Source organism: Neomonachus schauinslandi, chromosome 8, assembly GCF_002201575.2.
Source record: "Neomonachus schauinslandi chromosome 8, ASM220157v2, whole genome shotgun sequence".
Lineage (NCBI taxonomy): Eukaryota > Metazoa > Chordata > Mammalia > Carnivora > Phocidae > Neomonachus > Neomonachus schauinslandi.
The window spans coordinates 144079824-144101965 of record NC_058410.1 but is presented as its reverse complement, the minus strand read 5'-3'; the positions used below and the strand labels follow the sequence as shown (position 1 = coordinate 144101965).

Here is a 22142-nt window from a genome sequence, read left to right as displayed (position 1 = left end):
TGGGTTAATAGAGATGGAAAGACATATTTCCCTTTTCCAAAAGTTCGTAAGAGGACCCACTTGGTGTTAGCTCCTTCCATCTCCTTTCCCTCCTTTCAACATCTAGAAGCTAGGTGGAGTGGAGTTACCCAAATAGGATTTTAGGGATAAGATCACCTATGCTCTAGCTAGAAGCGTCTCTTAATTTAACAAGATCTATAGAGGGTCTAGGTTAATCATTTTGATGCCATTCAAGGGTAATAGTTCATTGACCTATGTGCTAGCAAATAGGGATTAATGTGAATCAGTAAATCTTTCAATGTCATTTTCTCTTTGAATCTCTTCTGTCTCCTGTCTCACTATTTTTGCTTTTTCCAGTTCCAATTTCCCTCCTAAAATAATCCATGTGATCCCCCCCATCTAAATACTTGAGTCACTTTTGGGGCAGAGATTTTTAGTGAGGATCAGGTTATAGGTCTCTTCCTAGGTCACTTGCCAGCCCATGGATTGGCTGCCTTTGAGAACTTGGCCCAATCATATGTGGCTGGAAGTTGGGTGTCCACATTACGTGTTAGAAAATATGGCCATCCTCAAAGAGTATATAGCACTTCTGTGAATGCAGGCTGATGATGGAGCAGTGTCTATTAAATGAGACTGAAGACATGGCAAGCTGGGGGGTGGCCAAGTCTGGTACCATAGTGGACATCTCAGGATTCCTTCAACTATTTTGAATTTTAGCATAGTTCCAGAACCAGTCTTCGTGTATCTTTGTCCTGGAAAGGGAAAATAGAAGAGAAACATGGAGTCAAAATCTATTTGTGACATGTTGCTATCATAGAATTTTGGAAAATTCTTCAGTCTCCTCCGGGAAGGAATTTTCACTCCTCTCAGTGAATTACTAATGACTTACAGAGAGTTTTATCTGCATTGACTAGAGCAATCTCCTGACTACTGGATTATTCTCACAAATGTTCAAATATGCTATTTGACTCCTGTCTTAAAAAGGCCTCTCTTGCCCCAAGATTTTCCTCTAGCTACTGACCTATCTGTCAGATGGCTTTTTATAAAATCTGTACAGAACTATACAGACATACTGTCTGCAGTTTCTCTCCTCCCAGTCTTCAAAACCGCTACATCTGGGGTTTTTGGCACCACCACTTAATGGAAACTTCTTGTCAAGATCACCAATGACCTCCAGATGTCTAAAATTAATCACCACTTCTAAGTCCTTGACTTCTCAGGGGCCATAGGCACCTCATCCTTCTTAAAATATTTTCTCTGACTTTCCAGAGACTGCTGTCCTGGTTGTATTTCTACCTCCCTGGCTGCTGCTTCTTAATATCCTTTGTTTCCGGTCATCTCACCCACCCTTTTCTATAATGGAATGCCTCAGGGTTTGGTCCTTGGACCTCTTCTTTATAAACACTCATTTCTTGGTGATTTCATCTGTTCTCATGGCTTAAATAATGACTACAACTCATAACCTGGTATCTATCATCTAACCCACTCCACTGAACCCTGGGCTTGTATATTCAGCTGATTTCTTAGCATGACCCTGAGTGTTGTGCACCAGGCATCCACACTAGTCTGTCTAAAACAGAACTCCCACTCCTCCTGCCCCGCCGCCCCCAATAATGCTGTTCCATCCAGTCTTCCCCATTTCAGTCAATGGCAACTCCATCCTTCCTGAAGAAGACCCTCAAAATCATCACTGATTCCACTTTTTTCACTCTTCACATCCATTTTCTCAAGAATTTCTTTTGCTCTATCTTTAAAATCTATCTAGACTGTAACTACTTTTCACCTGTCCAAGCCACAGTTCTCTCTGACATGCAGCTCCATGAAAGGGACTTCACAGATCTCCTTGCTGCCATCCTTTTCTCCACACATGTTCTCCGCAGAGCTGGCAGAGGGGTCCTTCTAAAAAAGTTAAGACCTGTGGAGTCACTTCACGGCTTGAAATCCAGCGTCCTCCTGCTTTACCAGCGTGAAGGCCGAGGTCCCTCGACAGTGGACTCACAAGGCTGGACTCGGCCTGTCGGCCCCCTCCTGGAGTCACTCTCCGCTGGGCACCTCGGCCGCAGCCGGCTGCCGGGCCTCCCTGCACGCCCCAGCCACACTCCCGTCTTGGGGCTGATCCCCGTCCCTTCTGCCCCAAGCGGGGGCGGACCTCGCTTCGCCCCGGACAGCCCCGCGGGCCAGCGCAGAATCCTCTCTGACCCGCCGCCAGGGACGCAACACGATCCGTTGTTGACGGGGAGAGCAAGCCTCAGCTCTGCTCTTGTTATGTAAGGTAATTCCCGTAACTCAAAGTTTGGGGCTGCAAAGGGAGCACGAACATTTTGAGACTTGGTAGAAAAGTAGGCAAATTCAGGCAGAAAATTTCTGGAACAGAATTTAGCATTTATGGGAAAAAGAGAAGTACCTTGTTTCCGCCCGGTTTCGAACCGGGGACCTTTCGCGTGTTAGGCGAACGTGATAACCACTACACTACGGAAACCCACGACCTTTTGCCTGTGTTCATTCTCGATTTATTAAAGTTAACCTTCAATTTATCCTTCCCTCGAGGCTCTATTCTTGGCGGAGGCACAGTTCCCCCCCTCCCCCCACTTTCCGAGTCTCAGAATCCACAGTGTCGGAGCTGGACAATTCACAGCCAGGCCAGCGGCCGGCCCGGCACATACCCCCCCCGGCGCCGCCCCCCCCCCCCCCCCCCCCCCGCCCAGAGCCCCCGTTACTTTGCAGACGGGGCGGGGGACTGCAGCAGACGCCCGGGAAATGTCTTCATCTGTCCCAGGCTCGTGTCTCGGACCTTGTAAGACGCCCTGTCCTTCATCTCTCGATGACTGAAGATTGTCCTGTAGGAACCAGAGCCAACTGGTGAGCCCAGGACTTGTCGCTGGACCACGCGATGGGGAACCACAGGTGGAGTGGGATGCCCAGCATCCCAACGCTAGCCTTGGTGAAGGGCTGGGCAGCAGGGACAAGCCGTCGTCCCCGGACAGGTCGGGCTCACTTTCTTTTGACTGCCTGGGGGAGGCAGGGTACCAAACGTTCTTCTCCCTGCCAGGGGGACAAAAGGCCCACAGGCTCCTTTCTTTTTGAAGCTGAAGGATCTGGAGAATTGAAATCCCATCAGACAGGACACCCACTCGAGTGTTTTTTTCTCATGCTGGCAGCCTGTCGGGATCTTGGTCGTGGTGAGATTCATTCAGACACCTGCTTTTAACACTCCTAAGACACTTTCTTGAGGTTTGAAAACGAAAGATGGGCAGTGCTCATGCAAAGATGTACAGCAAGAAACAAATCGCCTGAATGGGTTTGGGAAAGTTTAAAAAACACGGCAGAAAAAAACTAATTCATGGGCTACTCACCAGCGAGGAGTCCTGGAGGAAGGACAGTGGTAGTCCAGTCAGCATGTGTCGGAATTTAGGACGAGTCATCAGAAGTAGCAAGCAGCTTGCAAATGAAGTTCTGATGATGTCCTACATGACTTTTATTCCTTTAGTTTAACCCCATTAGATTGAAATGGTCAGTGGTGAAATGAGAAATGGGGAAATCCGACATAAAAAATTCTTCTCTAGCCTCTTTAGTATTTTGATCCCAATATAAATGGTGGCTCCCTATCACCACCCACTATTTCAGGAACCCTTTGGGTTCCATAGTGATGAAAAATCATCGTCAGTCAGAGACAGACCTGATTATAATTATGGAAAATTAAGCACAACATTTGCTTTCTCTCTATCCCAAACTATGCTAGAAAGGGCATCAGGGATGTTTGAAGGCTTAAATGCACAAGGACAAAAAGAGGAAAAGTGCAGAGCAACAGTAAGATTTTGAAAACCAGGGAGCAGAATGATTACTGTGATGAAGGACAAAAGTTTATTAGGTATCTTTTAAAAAAACCTTTCTTTTTAAGGTTCACAAGTGTTGTTACATGAACATCTAGTCTATTACACCTCATAGTTTCATAATATTCATCATTATGCTTTTACCACGCTTACCTGTCTACTATTCATCATCTATTACCCATTACCAATGATGGCGTCAAGGTTGAGTCTGATTCTGAAGGACCAAAAATAATGCTGCAATTAACATCCACTTATGACTCGATCTGTGCCTTTCTGAGATTTTTGGGGGCGATGAGGAATGAGAATCATATACACCTAGGAGCAGAATATCTGGATCATTGGATTTGATTAATCTTGAGTTAAAATTATTAGACTGCTCTCCAGGGTGGCCGCATCAGCATAAACTTCCATCAGCAGGACACGTGGATTCGGATATCCTCATACCTGCAATAATGGACACATCCAGGCTTCTAATTCTTCAAATTCAATGTAGGTAGAGTAAAATCTCAATCATTTTGCATTTTCATACATTACTAATAATATTAAATGTTTTAAATCTTTGTTAATCTTTTCAGATTCTTCTTTATCTTGGCTTTGATGAGCATCCTGTTCCTATTCTTTACCCATTTTATGTTGAATTTTCTGCCTGATTTTGCAGATTTTCATGGCTTCTTACTACATAACATGGATGAAGCTGTCATTGTTAACTGTTTCACATATCTTCTACCTGTCCATTGATTTTCCATTGTGGCCTTCATTGAACATACTTTTGATTTGGATGAGGTAAACTATACCAACTGTTTGTGCTTTTAGAATTTTTGTTAAGTCCTCTCTGACCTCTGGGTCACAAAGACATTTCTCTACATACATTTCTTTAATTTTTACCTCTCACATTTAGGTATTTACACTCTCTGAGTATATTTTATAAACTCTATAGCTATTTCTACTCTTTGTTAAGAATCACAATAATAGAGGCAACAAAAGCAAAAATAAACAAGTAGGACTACATCAAATTAAAATCTTCTGCACAGCAAAGGAAACCATCAAAAAAATAAAAAGGCAACCTATGGAATGGGAGAAAATATTTGCAGACCGTGTGTCTGATACGGGGTGAATATCCAAAAACATTCTTTATGAACTCATACAACTAATATAAAAAAAAACAAATAAAGTGGGCAGAGGATCTGAAGAGACATTTTTCCAAAGAAGACATCCAAATGGCCAACAGACGCATGAAATGATGCTCAACACCACTCATCATCAGGGAAATGCAAATCAAAACCACGGTGAGCTATCACCTCACACCTGTCAGAAGGGTTATTACGAAAAAGATAAGAACTAACAAGTGTTGGCAGGAATGTGGAGAAAAAGGAACCTGTCGGGGATTCTAGAAGCCATCACAAACTTTCAATACAACCCCCCAAATGCCCATCTGGAACCTGCTTTAATGAGTTCTTAAACCCAGTCCCTTGACTGAAGTGTTTGAGTGTCTTACTGACTTAGTAGATTATGTGCACCTGACTCAGTGCCTAGCACATAGTAGGTACTCAGGAAAGAGATTTCATTAGTGGAGAGTTAGAACTCTTGGTTACAATACTTCCTTATTAAAACCAGTATCACGTGTTAAACTCCAAACTCTGTATGTGTGCAGTAGGGTTTTCTAAACTTACTGTAAGGGTAGTTTGTCTCAATATTAACTGTCCTCTGGTCCAAGACTCAAAACCCTCACCTGGACAGTCAGAGTCATGGGTTTGGAACGGGGGCTTAGATTCAGCAGGCAAACCAGTGTTGTCTGATGAGTAATGAGCAGTGTAGACACCACCTTTGTAGAGTTATGAGACATAGTTCATGCGGCTGCATTTTCTCCACCTCTTACTCCACTCCCTTTCCTTTGTGGTTTTCTTTCCAAATCCACTAAAAGAAGGGTCTTCTCTTGAGCATAAGTGGTGACAAAGTGAGTTGAATCTGACAACGTGAGTATTCCGGTAACATCATGTGCTTTTTCTGTCACAATATTTCTCATTTTAATGCAAGTCTGTGAGATCAGGGATGTTTCAGTCTTTCCCTAACACCCATTGTAATGTATGGTACAAATTAGTGATTAGAATAATTGTTGAAAATAAACATTTCCGTTAGTGTTTTTTCTCCCCCAAGAAGCATTTTAAGGACTTGTTCCTCCCCACACATTAAAGCCTGGTCACCTGATTTCCCAAGTATATTCATAACCTTCTAGGGACTAGGAATTCTATGAATTCTAACTTAGTAATTTTGACAAGAAGATTTACACATGCCACCGGGATGGCCGAGTGGTTAAGGCGTTGGACTTAAGATCCAATGGGCATGTGCCCGCGTGGGTTCGAACCCCACTCCCGGTAGGTGTGCTTTGTGTGAGATTAGAATTCCCTTGTTAAGAGCTGGGACTTGGTCCAGCATTGCAGCTCGGTCTGACGTTTTATTATCCAAAAGTTGACAAACTCTATCATTGGTTCATTCAGGTAATCGGCATATAATGTCATCACTGACATATTCCTATTAAAATCCACTGTCTTCTTAAGTTGTTTCTAGGTGTTCCTTTCCTTTATCTTTCTTCCTGTTTTTGAAACTTATGAGCATTTTACATGGTTTAATTTTATCTTCACTACACTATTGTGAAGATAAAATTGTTTTTCATGTCTTTTTTTTTTTTTTTCATGTCTTTTAAAATGATCTGGACTGGTTTCCCAAGGGTTTTCTAGACACACCTGCAGTTAGCCTGGGTCTCCTTTCAAATGGCATATTCCGCGGCTGCTTGGGTGAGCAGCTTGCAGCAACAGACTAGCCTCTCTGCTTTGGGCCATCGTTGTGGTATTTGCTCTCGTGTCTACAGTACAGCACGTCACTACTTCTGCTTTATGCAGTCGATCCTATCGAGAGTGATTAAAATTGGGGAAAATGTGCCTTCTGTGCGCCTGCATTGTAACCACTTCTGTGGATATTCAGTCCTTCCTATCTCTCTGGCTTCCTGTTCCTTCGTCCTGAATTCCTTCTCACATCTCCTGTGGTGCAAGTCTGCTAGATTTTGTCTGGACATATATTTCTGTCTTCTTCATTTCTGAAAAATATTTTTTGCTTGGTAGAGAATTCAGGGTTAACAGTTTTTTGGGGTTTTTAAAATTATTATGATTTTTGGTCTCTCATCACTTGGAAGTGTCATTCCCTTGTCTTGTGACATACGTAATTTCTGGTGAGAAGTCTGATGTAACTTTTATCTTTTTCAGCTACATATAATATGTATTTTGTTCTTTGATTGTCTTCAGTATTCTCTCTTTTATTTGTTTTCAGCAGTTTGAATAGGAGGTAAATAGGGTCCCCCCCCCCACACACATATAAAATGCTTAGGATTCTCTGGTCTTGGAGCTGTGGCTTGATTTCATTATTTTGGGAAAGTACTCAGTCATTATCTCTTCAAATATTTCTTCTGTTCTTTTCTCTCTTTCTTTGCTGTTTGGGATTTCAATTACAAACATATTAGACCACTTGACATTGATCAATAACTCTTCAGTGATTTTTTTTCAATCTTTTTTTTCTTGCTGTTTCAGGTTGGGTAGATTCTATTGACCCTCCTTCAATTTCCCCTCAGATCTGTGGGGTCTACTGGTGAGCCATTAAAAGGCATTCTATAGCTCTGTTACCGTGTGTGTGTGTGTGTGTGTGTGTTTTAATTTAGCATATCCATTTGACTTTCAGTTTCCAACAATCTACTGAAATTTCTCATCTGCTGATGTATGTGGTCCATCTTTTCCACTAGAGCCTTTAACATAATAATCGTGGGTATTTGAAATTTCCTTTCTGACAGTTCCATTATGTGGGACATCTCTGAATCTCACTTTGTTGATTGCTTTTTCTCTTGACAGTGCATGGTCTCTTCTTGTGTTTATGAGTGTCTGATGCTTTTTCATCAGCGTAGTATTAGGATGGTAGCCGGTGAGGCAAATAGTATTTAGGCTGGAGATGGATATGTCCCTTTTACTAAGCTATTGATGTGTGAGGTTGAATCAGTCTAAGCAGGAGTTGAGATATGTTTGTGGTTTATTGTTGCTATGATCTCCTTCTGGGCACAATTGGCTTTGAATTCTTTTGGCACTATTTGGGTTTAGGGTGAGGTTGAATTTTTCAGAGTGCTATTTCAGTGGTTTTGTGCTACCCTCAGCTTTAGGCCTTCTCTGTGCGAGTTTCAGAGAGGGTTTCTCTCCTTGGATATCTTGCCTTCCCCCAGGGCTACCCTTCCATTTCTTGGTAGCTAGTGTTTGCTAGTCCAATGGGTTGTGCAAGAGGCTTTCTGTCACCGTTCAGCCCCAGACTTGTGATATTCTGTGACCCTGGGTCTCTGAGGTCTGACTTTCTCAGTCAGCCTCTCCTCCTTCCCCCCTCCCCCTCAACCTGGCAGTTGACATTCTCTAATATTCTGGGCCCATATGGTTTTTTGACACTCCCCCAGGGGAGAGATTTTTATTCTTTTGTACTTTCTTCAGTTTCTAACAGTATTTGTCTCTTTTCCCTCAGTGTTTAGGACTTCTTTATTTGGGCGCTGACGCTCCCCTCTGCCAGGCCTGGACCCCTGAAGGAGGCTTTCTCTGCTCTCTTTCCTTGTCCCAGCCTTTCTTGTGAGTGCTCAGTGAAGTGTGTGCAACCTCCCTCCAATATATCCCTGCCTGCCCACACCTGGACTTTAGCAGTTCATTACAAGATGATGACTTTTAGCTGGATTTTTCTTACCCTCTTGCACGGAGGCCCCATCTTCATCCTGCAGGTTTTGGGTGAGCCAGTGTTCATGTCCCATTTCCACTTGGAAGTACCTGTTTTCCTTAGATTTCAAACTATTTGGTTGCTCTGAGACCTCAGCTCTCTCATGGGTTCACAGAAGATTATGAACTGAGAAAAGTTGTTCTTTGGCAGTAATATAGTTCTTAGACATCTTCAGAATGACTAGCCAATTTCTCTGAGTGGAGCATAATCTTATTTTGTTTGGGAATAACAAATTGTGGAATATTTTAAGGAAAACTGTTGTATAAAACTCTACCATGGTAACCTTAGACCTTAGAGAGGTAGCTTTGGAATAAAACCTTGGCTGCAGTAGGCTACTTGGGCAAGCCCTATGTGCACATCAGGGGAGAAATCACCACAGAGCTAAGAGTGACATCAGATGAGGACTGTGGGACCCAGACTTGAAGACCCAATAAAAATACACTAAAAAAAAAAAAAAGATTATGATTTTTTTAAATTATCTAGATTTTTGGCTGTTAGGTTAGGAGCAACACTCTTTCCAGCCTTCTTCATGTGAGCTGGAAGCTGGAGTCCTGTAGGACTGTCATCTGAACATAAGTGGTGTCATACTATTCATTATCTATGATATTATTTTACTGACCTTCTGGGTATCTCGCATGATGAGAAATCACAGGAAGTCAGAGATAGATCTGCTTGTAAAGATGGCATATTTAAGATGGGCATTTGATGGCTCTCTACCCAAAAATCTACTAAAAAAGAAAGAAAAGGGGTGTTTTGAAGGCATAAATGCACAAGGACAATAATGGGAAAATAAAGAGCTAGCACCAAAATTTTGAAAAACAAATGGCAGAAGGACTAGCATGATACACAGGATGGTTTGTTGTAAGCCAGAATTGGGAAAAGCTAAATAAAAATGTAACTTATCTTGTGGAAATGAACCCCCTAAATTAAAAAAATTGTGGGCTGCAGGTATTTAGACATGGACAGTGAAAGTAAGGCAAAGAACAAAATTTATTTGAACGTCACTTTTAAGGAATTTCAAGCTGTAGAACCTCTCCCTCACTTTCAAGATATGGGGAGACTACCCCTCCAAACTGTGGCAGAATATTTGGAAGTGAGTGAAACAGAAGCTCACCTGCCTGGAAGACTAACAAATCTGAAAGGTGTATACCAGTCTGTGAACCATTCTGTCTTATCTTGGCTCCAATTCATAGTTAGGACTGTAATATCCTGCAGTAGACTGGAAGATTTTTGTTTCTGAAAATCTGCCCAGCCCACTTATGGATGCTGACAGGAAAGATTTTCCCAACCAAACGGCCCAGCCATGTCAATCGGAAGTTAATTTCCCCTTTAAGAGCTCCACCCAAATGCCCTGAGCTTCTGGTCTGGCAGGAATTGGATGTGGGAGTGGGGTCTGGGCAATGGGCCTTGATACTGCCAATCTTACCCTTGGCCTTCTTCAACACCACCCTCACTGCTGGTCGAAGTGGGGGTCCAAGCTCTCCGCTGGGCCTTTTCAGGTGGTGATGAGAGAGTGGGGGTTTGGGACACCGTGTTTTCTGCGGTGTGTTGTTGGAGTAGAGTGTTACTGTCTGAACGTTGTCTGTCTTGCTAGGCTGCTCTTTTCCTCGTCTTGTGGCTACAGAGAGATGACTTTCCTGTAATTTTCTGGGTGGTAGGTGCGTCTTCTGTTCTGCTGAGGCAACTGTGGGTGGGTTCCTAGAAGGTCACCAGAAAGACCAAGCCATGATTAGAAACTTGGGATGTTGGGGCGCCTGGGTGGCTCAGGTGGTTGAATGTTGAACGTCTGCCTTTGGCTCAGGTCATGATCTCAGGGTCCTGGGATCGAGTCACACATCAGGCAGACGCTTCACGACTGAGCCACCCAGGTGTCCCATAAATAAAACCTTAAAAAAAAAAAAAGAAAAAAAAAGAAACTTGGAATGCTCTGCCCTTCCCCCAGTTCTCTTAAGAAGGGAAAAGAAAGAAGAGTTAATGATCAGTCACCACATGATGAAGCTTCCATAAAAATCCCAAAAGTATGGGATTCAGAGAGCTTCCAGGTTGGTGAACTCACCTCACCTGGAGGTACAAACCCAAAGTACTGGGGGTGGGGGGTGGGGGATGTGCTCCAGCTCCTGAGGGACAGACACTCCTATGCTTGGGACTCTCTCAGAAGCCCCCGCCCCCATGCATCTCTCCGTGTGGCTGTTCATCTGCATCCTTTATCACACCCTGTAATGAACCGCTAGATGTATGGAAGTGTTCCCCTGAGTTCTGTGAACTGTTCTAGCAAATAATGGAATCCAAGGGGGAGGAGCTCCTGGGAACCTCCAATGTGTTGCCAAGTCGGACAGACTTGGGGGTCACCTGGGGCTGGCTAGCTGCCATCGGCGTCTGAGGTGAGTGCGGTCTCCTGAGACTGAGCTCGTAACCTGTGCGATCCGACAGACCTCCGGATAGACAGTCTCGGAACTGACTTAAATCCAAGACATCAGCTAGTGCTGAAGAATTGCTTGGTGGGAGGAAGGACCCCGCACGTCTGGTGCCCACACATGTAAAGGGTTCTGTGTAAGGAGTAAAGGAGACACACAGGAGAAAATGTAAACACGCCTCTCACTCTCAAATTCATCCTTTTAGACAGCCTTTTGAAAAGGGATCTGGGCCTTCACTTTTTTTTCTTGTACCTGCAGGCACAAAAATCTGACAGTAGGGGGCGCTGGAAAGACATTGCAGGAGGAAGGGGTTTGTTTTCTCCGCGGGGAGCTCCTAGCCCCTCCGCCTCAGCTCCATTCTACTGACTTCCAAAAAAGTGGAGAAAGGAAATTGGATATTCCCTGATCCATTTACAAACAGTTACTGGACATCACGTATGATGACTCTTGCAGGATGCAGAAAGAATTAAGAGCAGTTGCGGGGATCATGTAAAATCAGAAACAGCGTTTCCAGTAACTGCTGGAGCCCGTATTACCAGCTCTCAGATGATAAAGTCAGAGGTCAAAGACAAAATATTTCAATTATTGCAAAGCAAATCACTGATAATCTCATGGCATAGGGAAGAGGCATTGTCATCAGATGAGAATTCTGAATTTTCTGGTGTCTAAACATAGTTTGTGGTGCTTCAGTCATGTGCTGTGAGGAGTGATTTTTCATGCAAATTTTTACGCATTCCATCCAGTCTTTCTGTCTCTTCTTTGAAAACTTCTCTTACCGCCACCTTCTGAAACTGAAGGCATCTATAAAGTAAACATCAGGCTTTTAGTCTTCCACATCATACAACAATTGAGTAACTCAGGTTTCATCAAGAATAAATCCTCCAAACTGTCTTCAACAAAACTAGGACTAACATTTTCAAAATGACAAAGCCTGCAGACAGAGACTCACCAAACTGCAATCCAGACTCTTCTGTTTACTAAGCAGGTTCTTTCACCCGACAACTCACAGAGCCCTCTTGCATAGAAAAAAAAGCAGGTAAAGAAATATAGTATGAAAAATTTTCATTCTCACACACTAGGAATTGCTTTTGCAGAAGAATACACGCATTTTTTTGGAGTAAAAAACAGATTCTTTGGAATGTGACACCACCACGGAGTCTGCCCCAAAGAACCACATCCTGGCAAATTAATTGCACTTTACTGATGTTACCACATCAGTAGCCACAAGAAGATGTGAGACTTAAAACTATATAATAAGTAATTTTAATTTTCCAAGGAGCCATATTTAAAAAGTATAAATAAGTGTAATTAATTGTAATGTTATATCCCAAATATTATAATCCAACATGGAATCAATTAAAAAACCCATGAATAAGAAATCTCACTTTTTTTTTTTGGAATTAAGTTTTAGAAACATGTGCTAATGGCTATTGTTTTGGACAGTGCGGCTCTAGAACATTCTGGGGAAAAACGAAAAAAATTTTTCTTCACCAAATAATCTCTGTTGATGTTTTTATGGGGAAGAGAAGTTCCCAACCTGCAGATTAAAAAAAAAAAAAGCCTAAGTTTTCTCCTTTAGGTTCAAGAGTGTGATTATTATATCAAAGGTCTTTTTGTTTGAGGGGGAGATGGAAATGGACTTCTTTCTAAAACGAGCCACCAAAAAAGGGAGGGGGGAAGTATTCGATGAAATTTACACATTTCTAACAAAAATCTTGAGGAAAACAAAAATCTTGAGAGTAGACACGGTCAGTTACCTTAAAATTAATTACCTTGGGAAAAAATTAATTACCTTGGTTCCAGCCTAGTGGAATAGTGCTAAAGTAGTGATTTTCCTCTCCGTACGGACGCTCTGTTTTTTTTTCACTCTACCGTGCAAGTTCCGTGTTGGTGTTCGCGGTAAAAAGCGGGAGATAAACTACAACGCACGAGTCCAGCAGTGAAGTACGGTCCGCGGGCCCGTCGCGCCAGCATCCCGTTGCTAAAACTTCACCGGCTGCATCCCAGGAACCCATGTGGCATCTCCGGGAGCCAGGCCCAGAAAACTGCGTTTAATCCTCCCTCCGAGTGATTTTCCCGCGCGCTAAAATTTAAGAAGCATTTATTTTAGGAAGCTCTAAATCCTTTGGACCATTCTTCCGTCCTTCCCCACCTTTTAATTCGCTTTCAGCTGGACAGACAGTGTATCCAGCCGGGTCTGGACGCGTGGCAGGCTCCCCAGCGCCCCCTCACAACGCACGCTGTCCGGCGCCAACCCATTTTTTTTTTTTTAAAGATTTTATTTATTTACTTGAGAGAGAGAGAATGAGAGAGAGCACATGAGAGGGGGGAGGGTCAGAGGGAGGAGCAGACTCCCCGCCGAGCAGGGAGCCCGATGCGGGACTCGATCCAGACACTCCAGGATCATGACCTGAGCCGAAGGCAGCCGCCCAACCAACTGAGCCACCCAGGCGCCCGCCAACCCATTTTTGTAAGATGAAGACGTGTATGTCCGCACCTGAAGGTCTCTTTCGCTCGTCTGTGTTCACGCCCACCCCCCACGCTGTCCCAGGGGTCGCGCGCAGGTGCACCTGCAGAGGAGGCCCCCCTGTTTGGAGAGACCCCGCCAAAGGCTGCCGCTCCCTCGTCTCCCTAACATCCTCGGCCTCTTGTCTGCTCCACGTCTGTCTGGGATCCTTTACGACCCTAAACAGTTTCCTAGGGTCAGTCCTCCGCGGGGAGGCGCCGGCGCTGCGGGCCACACCGCCAGGCGGGGCGGGGACAGGGAGGCCGAGTCGCTTCCGTGGGTGGTAACGTGGATCTTTGCGGAGATCGGCGAACTGAGGGTCTAAGCGAGGCTCTGATTTCGTTTGTCCACAGCCGCGTCTTTCTTGGTTCGACGTTTCTCCAGTGGATGTCCCTCCTCTCTCCTCCGGGACCGATGCTCAGGGACAGAAAGTGTGCAGGAGAGAGAGAGCCCTGCCCAACGGGGGGAAACTTCGTGAAGAAAATACTGGTTTGTATTTTTTTTTCTTTGACGCTTCTTTGATTTTTAAATATTAAGGTATAATTTACATACCATAAAATTCACAGAAAAGTGTACAATTCAGTGGTTTTTAGGGCATCCCGATTTGTGCAACCATCACCCTTATCTAACTGCAAAAGATTTCCATAACTGCAAAAGATTTCCATCACCCCCCCAGCAAATTCTGTACCTTTCCACCTTTCCCAGCTCCTGGCAGCTGCAATCTCTGTGGATGTGCCAATTCTGGACATTTCCTATAAATGGAATCATACCCTGTGGCCTTTTGCGTCTGGCTTCTTTCACTCAGCAGATGTCTTCAAGGTTCATCCAGGTTGTAGCATGTATCAGAACATTCCTTTTTATGGCCGAGTAATATACCTCATGTGATTCTTGAAGTTGTCTTTCCAAAGATCTTTCAGTCAACTGTCAGTATGGCGAAAGGAACTTGAGGAAGAGAGATGATTTGAGCCCTCATTCCGATTTACCGGATAGCCAGGGCTGCCCCCGAGGTGAGGAGCCAGATCGGATGAATTACCTTCCAAAGCACTTTGAGAGTTTGTTTTTCTTACCAATTTGAAGAACGTACACGTGTAGAAAGACATTTTTTGAGAGTTTGCTTCTCTTACCAACTTGAAGAAACACAGAAAGACATTCTTTCGAGAGAAAAAAAAGAGAGAGAGAGAAAAAAAAAAAAAAAAAAGGAAGGTCGAGCCAGCCAGGAGTCGAACCTAGAATCTTCTGATCCGTAGTCAGACGCGTTATCCATTGCGCCACTGGCCCCCCTGGTTAAGAAGCGTTGATTATTTATTATTCATTAGAATCACTGAGTTGCTTCCTGATGTAGGCAGAAGTGAGCCAAAGGAGAGAGACCTGTGGTTTCCGGTAAAGCGGACTGATTGGGATTAGCTTGCATGAGTTACATTCCGGTAAAATAGTTGCATTTCTGAAAGGATTTCCTGCCTTGAAACATCATGTGCGTGACAGAAAGTCGCTTGCATTGTTTTTTTTCATTTATGTGCATGCTTGTTTCTATTGTTCCTACCTGTGAACGCTTCAGTAGTTTAAGCAGTCGGTCCACTGGTCCATCAGCAATCGCATTTTAGAAAATTTTTTTATTGTTATGTTAATCACCATACATTACATCATTCGTTTTAGATGTAGTGTTCCAAGCAATCGCACTTTTCTTATGTACTTAATACTGAGGCTATGTGTGGATCAATTTTTAGTAATCCACATCATTTAAAACTTTGATATAATGACAAGGAAAGTGGAACAAAATGCACTACTGAGTTATTAATCATATGTTTTCCACTGCACTCTCCAAAGAGCCAAAACTCCTGCTGGAGGAGATGATTTCAGACTCTATGCAGCAGAACAGACATTCAGAAACACCCACCCTCCCAAATTAGGCCACGGTGCGGCAAGAATTCAAGGTAAATATTTGAAGAACCCAATTCACATAGGAACTTAGAAGTTTGGATTTATAGTTATAGAATTAAAGACCACCCGTCATTATTACGTAAATCGGCTAGGTGTATTAAAGTGCTCAATACAGGCGGAATAGACGCTTGGAAACACAAAGCATCTGTAAGTGAGGCCAGTCCTCTCCTCTGAGGGCGAGAAGCAGAGGGGCTTGGGTCCTCGGGCAGCCAGGGTGCACCCAACTCCTGCCCCACTCCACTTACTGCCTTGGCCAAATCGTTATTTTCTCTTTGCTTCGATTTCCTCATTTCTGTACGATGCTTTAAAGAGCGCTTGGCGCGCGCACACGCATGCACGAATGGATCTTTATGATCCTAGACCTTTACGTTTTCCACCAGCCTGTTTTAGGTTTGTTTGCTTGCTTTTCCTTTTTCTTTTTTTAAATACCAGAGAACTCTGAGGAAGCTTGCCTACATTTCTGTTATCAGCACGGGGTATTTCATTAAAGAGTTTTAAAAATAAAATTTCCTGGTTCTCTTTGCCCCTGGGGTCTGCCTCCAGATTTCATAATCCCAGTACAGGACGAGCAGCTATTCTGAGCGCGGAATCCCAGGCTTTGCTTGCCGGGGCCTAAAGAGGCAGCGCCCGCGCACGAGGGGGTGGAGGGGGGCGATGGCCGGCGCTCGGCTCGGCGAAGGGTCCAAGTGCTTCAGAAAGGGGGGGGCAAATCAACACAGACCTCTGGAAGGGAAGCTGCCTTCCTACTTTCCAGTTTGCGGAATAAGATGAAAAGCTGAAAACAGAGCTGTTGGTGAGAATTTCATTTTGTAGTTGGGATAGAAAAAGCACCACGAAGCGCTGTGAGCAGGATTTGAACCTGCGCGGGAAACCCCATTGGATTTCGAGTCCAACGCCTTAACCACTCGGCCATCACAGCTCTGCGCGGGCGGGTTGTTTATACATTAGAATACACATTCTTACAAGGCCCCCGATTACAGTCCGGTCTTACCAATGCTGGTTGCTTCTGCTCATTTGGCATGTTCACTTTAAGCGGGACACAGAAAGAAATCACACCCGAGCCCCTTCGTCAGGTCTCTCCTCCCAGCCCTTGCCCAGCTTCCTCCAACCCAACCCCATGCTGCCAGGCCCCAGGCCGCAAAATCTCACCCCTCCGAGAGAAGGCAATATTCCAGCATCACAAGAATCCTTGATTTTCAGCATTTTTCTACAGTCTTCATGGGTTGCCTGGTTTTACTTCATAGTTGGCAGGAAATGAAGTGAGGAGTTGTATCCAGAATCCTATTCAGTTGTGCTCTCCACAGAAAATACTGGGCTTTGCTGATGTGGAGGACAATTCGTCAGCACTGACCAATGTTCCAAACGCAAATACCCTTTGATACAGCATTTCCACACATACACAGGATATGCTTGCACACCTGAGAGGTTATATTGTGCTTAAGTCTACTCTCTGCAGCATTAACGGTAATAACAAGATTGGGAAAAACCTAATTATTCAGAATTATTTAATTAGATAAATCATGCCATAATTACACAGTGGAGTGCTATGCATATTTAAAAGAAAATGAGAAAGTTCATTGTGTACATACATATATTTTAAAATAAAAACAACAGTCAGAGCAATCTGCATAGAATGCTACCACTGGAAGTATATTTGTGTTAGATTACATATGCATTTTACAAAAAAAAAAATCTCTCAAGGGTAATCAGTCAACTCATGACAACAGTAACCAGTTGAGGGGCTGGAGACTGAGGAGATGGAATTGTTCAGGAGAAGGAAGGAGAAAGTTACTGCATGCCATTTTAGACTTTGGACGTACCTACTAAAAAATATTACATAAGAGCTCAAGAAAACACTACGAATGAGGAGGGGGGCAGAAACTGTTTTTACCAGAGGCCTCCTCTGAATGGTGAACGGAGAGCTTCCTTTCTGGAACTCAGCAACACGAGGGCTCCGAAGGAGGCCTCACCAGGAGCCCCAGAGAGAGTGAATTGCAATTTGGAGTCAGTCTGGAGTCAGTCAAGAAGCCTGAGGCAACAACGCAAGAAGGCTCTGGAATGGGGTTCTAGCTTGGCCCTACTCAGGGCCAGCGAGACCTGGAATGCACACCCTGATTTCAAAGCTTGTTGAGGGGAGCTGTCTTGATTTGCTCTAGGGTGTTCTGGGAGAAGCGGAAGAAGTCCTCTCTCCACAGTGCAATCTTGGACTATTTTGTCCAAATTCACAGAATTTAAATAGTGTAAACTTCCTCCTTTGGATCTAGGAGTAACAACTTGCAAAATCTGTTTTTTTGTGTATGTATTTTGTTTTTGCAGAGAAAGCAGTATTTTTGGTCTGGGCCAGAGTGTAGTTCTTACAATGTACAGTTTCCAGGAGTTGCTTTTACAGGAAATCCTGTTTGGCTTTAGGGGCAAAGAGCACTGAGTGGAGTAACTCTGTAGCAATCTCCAGTCCTCGCCCTCAGCTTTGCCATTTACCCAGTCCACAGCTCTGCAACAGACCCGGGGCCAACCAAGGCTAGCCGTGGGGCAGTTTCATTGGTTTGATTCTCAGGCCTTTGACAGAACCCTTTGGAGACTCAAGTAATCTTGGGATGAAGACTATTGAGTCCATCCACAAATCAAAGGCTCCTTTGAAATGTCTGTGATTCTTACCTAGATCTTGATTTTCTCCTAATCCTTCTACTCTACCAAGGAATTCAGGAGTCCCTAAGGAAAAAAACAGAGAAACAAGGACATTTGGTTAAAAGGACACCATCCAAAAGCTGTCACAGCTCATCCCTTCCTTCCTGCTTCCTCCTGGGGAGTTTAATTTTTGTTAGAGATTCTCCTCAATCCCAAACGGCTTCTCAGACTCTGTGCCACTGGGAACTTGCCGCTTTCTTGCGCCCATCGACACCCCCCAGGAGATGTTCTTTTCTCTTCCTTCCAGCATTGACCCCCTGGACGGGGAGCTCTGAGAAGCCCAATGCATGTGGATGCTGCCCAGTGGGGGTAGAGTTGGTAGAGAAAGGACTGGTAAATTATTATAATTTTCTTTAGAGCGTCTTTGATTTCGAAATTTGTCCTAGAGACTTTCTCAGTCAACGTCCTTTCTCAATGTCAGGAAGAAGTGGGAGGTAAAAAGAAATCTTAGAAGATGGCTCCTTTGTTGTCTCTCAAGACCTTCAGACTTAGCGGACCCCAGTAGGTCCGGATGTGCCGAATCAACTCAGGATAACTTCCTCTCAAAATGTTGTAATAATTTATTTCAGCGTCAGACTGAGCATCACAGTTCAGTGTCAGTATAGGAAGAAAGATGTTTTTCACAAGAGAGAGGAAAGAAACCAGACAGCCAGGACCTGTGACCTCAGCCAGACCTGTGACCCCTTGAGCCACTGGCCTCCCTCCACAGGACGTCCATGTCAACTTACTCCGGACAAACATGGTTTGAAGTCAGAAAAGGAAGGGGATGTTTTGGGGGTTGCTATAAACTGCTTGTGCTCCTCCAAAATTGGTATCTTGAAACCTAATCCCCAATAGGATGATGGTGTTTGGAGGGGGGGGGGGCCTTTGGGAGGTGATCAGGTCCTGAGGGCAGAGCCCCCAAGAATGGGAGAAGGCGCTTATCAAGGAGACCGCGGAGAGTTCTTTCCTGCATGTGAAGACACAGTGAGGAGTCTGCCCTCCAGGAGCCACGAGGCCAGGAGGCAAACTTTCACCAGACTCAGAATCTGCACATGCTTGAGCTTGGACTTCCCACCTCCCAGAACCTCGAGAGGTAAATGCTTGTCATTTCGGCCACCGAGTCTCTGGAGTCTTTGTTATAGCAGCCCAAGGGGACTACGGCTGGGATGGAGACACAAGAGAGGCCGGCAAGACTGAGCCGTTCTGGAAAGGCAGATCCATTGCCCTTGTGAGCGGTTTGCGTGATGTACATTTGCCTGAGATGTCCGTATGTAAGACAGCGATCAGCTTTCCACGTTAGAACATGGTGACATGGTGAGGGGTCTCTGCGACTCATTTATAACATGGGACTGGAGTACTGATACACCCGTGAGGTCGGGCGGATGAGGGGGACTGCTGGTTCAGCCCGCTGAAAGCCCACTGCTTCCGATGGGTTTTAGGGTTCAGGACAGAGAAAAGAGCACGGACCTCATCCATAGCTGTGTACTGCGTGCCCGCGCACGTGCCGATTTTCTCCGCTGAGGACACGACACCCGAAGAGCAGATACGACTGGAATAGTCCCTTGACTGAATTTGCAGCAGCTCACTGTCATTCTCCATAGAGCGCCGACAGCTGAATAGGCAAGCTGAAAGAAGATATGGAGGCAGTCTCCGCCCCTGCATCTTTCCGGTCCCTGATGTTGGCACCACGCCCTGCTACCCCTCCAAGAACAGCCGCGCTGCTCTGGGTTTACTGTTGTCACGGTTAGAGGAATTTCTAGTGGCTTCTCCTTGGCCTTTTCTACCGTAATAGCATTCCCTCCATCAGTCACAGAAACAATAGTAGGGACGCCTGTGTGGCTCAGCCGGTTAAGCGTCCGACTCTTGATTTCGACTGAGGTCATGCTCCCGGGGTCATGGGATCCAGTCCTAGATCTGGCTGCATGCCCCAAGAGGAGTCTGCTTGGCATTCTCTCTCTCCCTCTGCCCCTCCCCCTATGCTCTCTCTCTCAAAATAAATAAAAGAAACGATGCTAAAGATACTGTCTGGAGTTAGGGAAATGATCTCAGGGTGGGTTTAGGGACCCACTGTGCCCACAGTGAAATGGATGCTGCCGTCATTGAGTCATTGAGTCTCTGCCTTGCTTGGTGGAAGCAAACGTCATTGAGTCATTGAGTCTCTGCCTTGCTTGGTGGACAGCAGTGATGCTTTGTCCTCTAGGAATCAATGCCAGTCATTTTCTAGTAATCCTAGAAAATTCTATTTCCTTTCCCCTAATGCACAGTCACTTTGGTAAAAGGACACAGGTCCTGTCTTGTCCTCACATGGTCTTTCCTCTGTGCAGACTCGGAGAGAGATTTCTGGTATGTCTTTGTCTTCATATAAGGAAACCAGTCCTATTGGATGAGGGCCCCACCCTTATGACCTCATTTAACCTCATTTACCTCCTGAAAGTTCCTATTTCCAAATACAGTCACATTAGGGGTTAGGGCTTGAACATGTGAATTTTGAGTTCGTAACAACACCCATCTAGTCTTTGGCAATTTCTTGCCAACACTTGGCTCCTATCACCCTGTGATCCAATCATGTCCATTATGTTCAGGGATTCCAGTTTAAGTGGTAGCAGGAACCCCTGTAATTTCTGGCCTATGAGGAAAAGTCACCACAGAGCAAATCGGGCATGCTGAGGCTCTCCTCATGAATTTCCTTCTCACAACCTTGGTGAAAGTCCCTCTGGAGAAGCCCACGATACATTCATTCTAGAATTTCAATCTCCTTACGCCTCTAGTTTGCTCTGCATACACTAAGGAAATACTGATGTTTCAATTTCATTGTGTTGGTTCGTCCTAACTTTGGGTCCATATATTAATCATTTATTAATTATACTTTTTTAATGAATAAAAATTTAGAGCTGTTCCCAGGTCCTTGAGTTGAAACACTGAACTGGGTACCTCTGCCAAGTAAGACTATGTCAGTGAGCTTGGTCTGATGCAACTTTATATTCCTGCCACCTTGGTCCTATTCACTTAAGATCCATTCCCATTCACACTTGCCCAGGTTTCTGTCAATATAAATTTGGGAAATCATGCAATTATTTTGATGTGTATCACTCCTCCGCATGGGTCACACTTTGTACTTGGCCCTCTGGAGTCTCAAGAGAGAAGAGAGGTGGTAGTGATAGATGCTAGAGAGTATCAGCCGAGCTTAGCAGATAAGCGCCTCCAAGAGGCCACTACAAATATCTCAGACAAGAGGACACTAACCTCTTAAGGCTGGGCTCAAAGGACCGCTTCTACCACTTAGCACTAGGGGATTGTAATCTGGAAGTGTAGAATATTTTCCCTAAATATGGTTGAGACAGGTGATAATTCCCCTCTTCTAAGCTTATCTCATTCCAGAAAACAAAGTCTGCAATATTTCTGACTTTCAGCAAAATCTCTGACTAAAATACAGACCCACATACCACTAAATTATTATGCAATTTACTCCTTTCCTTTCTTACTATCCTATCCTTACCCATTCCCCAAGATAGGAATTTATCTTTTACCTGAGTCAGTTCATTTTTATTGGAGTCATTTAACAACGAATTTAGAAAGACTTGTTCTGAGTCTCATCAAGAGCGACTGTGGCATTACATTTTGTTGCCAAATACTGCCAATTTGGTTGGCATAATACCTCATATTAATTTTTTTCTTTAATATGTGTCCAGTTCAACTATGATGGGGAGAGCATGAGATTCGAGAGGGAGGTGACATAATCTTGTCTTGATTCCTGTTTGTACCAGCTGTAAGTTTGGGCAATAAAACAGTAGAGCAAAGAGATCGTGCTTCTGTAAGGAAAACTAACTCCTAGACTCTGAGTTCCTTGAGGACAGAGGCTTTCTGCATTTGCATTCCTGGCCAGCGATGGTGCTCTCGAGGTATTTCATCTGCTCCCCTACGGGTCTCAGAAGCCTGGTAGCGAGATGGAGCCACACGACTACCTCTAGTCAGTTATGTGCAAAGGAAGAGGCTGTGGCAGAG

At 44.5% G+C, this 22142-nt stretch overlaps 4 non-coding genes across 4 annotated transcripts; 1 reads left to right on the top strand and 3 right to left on the bottom strand.

Moving 5' to 3' along the window:
* Positions 1-2406: 2406 nt before the first annotated feature.
* On the bottom strand, positions 2407-2479 carry TRNAV-AAC. The gene has a single exon. It is a non-coding gene; the product is annotated as a tRNA-Val (tRNA).
* A 3643-nt stretch (positions 2480-6122) lies between these two features.
* TRNAL-UAA lies at positions 6123-6205 on the top strand. The gene has a single exon. It is a non-coding gene; the product is annotated as a tRNA-Leu (tRNA).
* Positions 6206-14740: 8535 nt separating this feature from the next.
* TRNAR-ACG lies at positions 14741-14813 on the bottom strand. The gene has a single exon. It is a non-coding gene; the product is annotated as a tRNA-Arg (tRNA).
* Positions 14814-16311: 1498 nt separating this feature from the next.
* On the bottom strand, positions 16312-16392 carry TRNAS-CGA. Its single transcript has one exon. It is a non-coding gene; the product is annotated as a tRNA-Ser (tRNA).
* Between the last annotated feature and the right edge of the window lie 5750 nt (positions 16393-22142).